Source organism: Corvus brachyrhynchos, unplaced genomic scaffold, assembly GCF_000691975.1.
Source record: "Corvus brachyrhynchos isolate BGI_N302 unplaced genomic scaffold, ASM69197v1 scaffold338, whole genome shotgun sequence".
Lineage (NCBI taxonomy): Eukaryota > Metazoa > Chordata > Aves > Passeriformes > Corvidae > Corvus > Corvus brachyrhynchos.
In genome coordinates, this window is record NW_008239334.1 from 501,340 (window position 1) to 503,529 (window position 2,190).

A 2,190-nucleotide genomic window follows, 5' to 3' on the forward strand; every position below is an offset into this window, starting at 1 on the left:
TTGTCCATTCATCACTGTTTGAATTGCCAGGGAGGGGGGTGGGGAACAGAAAAGAGGGGGGACGAGAGAAGAAACCCTCAGATCTAATGAATTAATAGCAGAATGCCCTGGGGGAGCAGCGGCTCCTCCACAACACGGGCACCTCAAAGGGGGCTTTTCACAGCTCGCCGAGGGGACGCTGCTGAATTATTTCGAGTTAACAGACTGTAACAGCTCTGCTCCCGTTTGAGCCGGGCAGCTTGGCCAGCGCTCCGCTCCTCCCTTCCACGGGGACGGACAGACGGACGCTGTGCCCGGCCAGCTGGGTGCCCCTGCCCTGCAGACAGCCGAGGGGGGGGGACAGGGCACTGCTGGCAGCACCACCAGTGCCCCCAGTTCCTGTTGTACCGGGAAAAACATTTCGGAGTTAGGTGGGAGGGGAGGCAGAGAATCTTGCCACAACTTAGGCGCATAAATATTTCATATTGCTGGAAGAAGAACGATTATATTCCTGCCAGCACTTTTCTTGTGTATTTTAAATGTGTCACCGCCTTCTACTTTCTCCCCCGTTTGTGTTTCTTGTAACAGGCCCATGAAATAAAGATTAGCTGAATAATCAAGAGTGTTTAGAAATGTGAAGGGGCCTGTCTCAGGAGCACTGCGTGCTCAGGTTCATCTTTTTTCAGGTTCCCCCCCCTTTTTAAGGATGCCAAAGGCAGATGGGGGAGCGCGGTTTGCACAGGGTGGAAGTGAGGGGAGCGGAGCCCGAGCGCGGGGATGGGGAGAGCGGAGAGCACGCGCTGCCCCGTCAAAAATGACAGGCTGAGCGCCGTGAGGAACAGGGGGGCACTCTCCCCCATTACATATTTATTGTTCAGGCTGCAGAGGGGCCAATTAAAACAGCTTGATCACTGCTGTGTTCGAGCAGCCACGGATGTGCTCGGAGAGGCAGGATGAGAGAGGCAGGGGGGGACGTTCCTGTTGGGATGCGGCGCAGTCCCTTCTCCGAGAGCCACAAACCTGCCCCAGTGAACAAAGGTACCCCTGCTCCTGCAGGAGATCACCCCTCGGTGCAAAACGGTGCCCCTGCTCCCCCAGGAGATCACCCCTTGGTGAACAAAGGTGTCCCTGCTCCCCCAGGAGATCACCCCTCGGTGAACAAAGGTGTCCCTGCTCCCCCAGCAGAGCGTCACGTTGGCACCCAGCAGCCAGCCCAGCTTCCCACCTTCAGCTTCTCACCACTCACGCAATTTCTAAATATCGGCTTTGCTTTCTCTCCCAGTTCAGCTCCTCATCTCAGCTGCCCACGGCATGAGACAGTCTGCACCTACATCTGCCCTAGCTTTTGGGCAACCTTTCCCAGGCATGCTCGAGATTCCCACATTTAGCTGCAACAGGAGTTCCCGAAGTAAGTTCTGGAAAGCCTCGTGGCGGTACCTAAATGGGAGATGTCGGGAAGAGCCTGCAAACCACACATTTCCCCGAGACTCCACGGGGTCTGCCCAGCAAACTGCTCCAAATGTCATTTCCATTTAGCTGCTTTGTGAGCCAATTTGTCACGTCCTAATGCAATTTGCTGAGGAGAGTTAAAGAGCACAGGGCAGGAGCAGTCACCCCTTCCTTCTCCGGGCTCCCGCAGCCAGCCTGCGTCCGCAGCTTCCCTCTTGCATCCAGCTGGAGTTCCCTTCTGCCGGGAAGCAGGGGAAGCTCAGGGTTAATGCAAAGAACAGGGCAGAGCACGAGAAGAGCATGGGAAAAGCTGCTTCCATCATATTGGTGGATTATGTGCAGATCTTACGCAGCATCTGTTACCTGCTTGCACCGCACCAACTTGTTCTGAGCCGGGGGGAAACTCCACAATTAATTACATCAAACAACACCATAACGACAATAAGGAGTAAATTGGGTTACTTTATCTTCTTGCAACAAGCGCTGGGGATGTGGTTAGAAGAGTTGGGGGGGATGACTGCCTTGCCAGATAAGCCATTTCTCAACTGGCACTGTTGGGTCACGTCCCTCACTGCTCGTACCAAGCCTCGCAAATCAAAGCTGCTTTATCTGGTCCCCTGCACCACCCTAAAATACCACATTTGAGCTTTGAGGGTCCTCGAAGTGACAACAAATGGCAAAAGGACAGCAATAAAGACCAAAAAAGCCCCATTGAGTTCTAAAGGATCTAACACCCCTGTGTTAAAGGTAAAAAGCCAAACA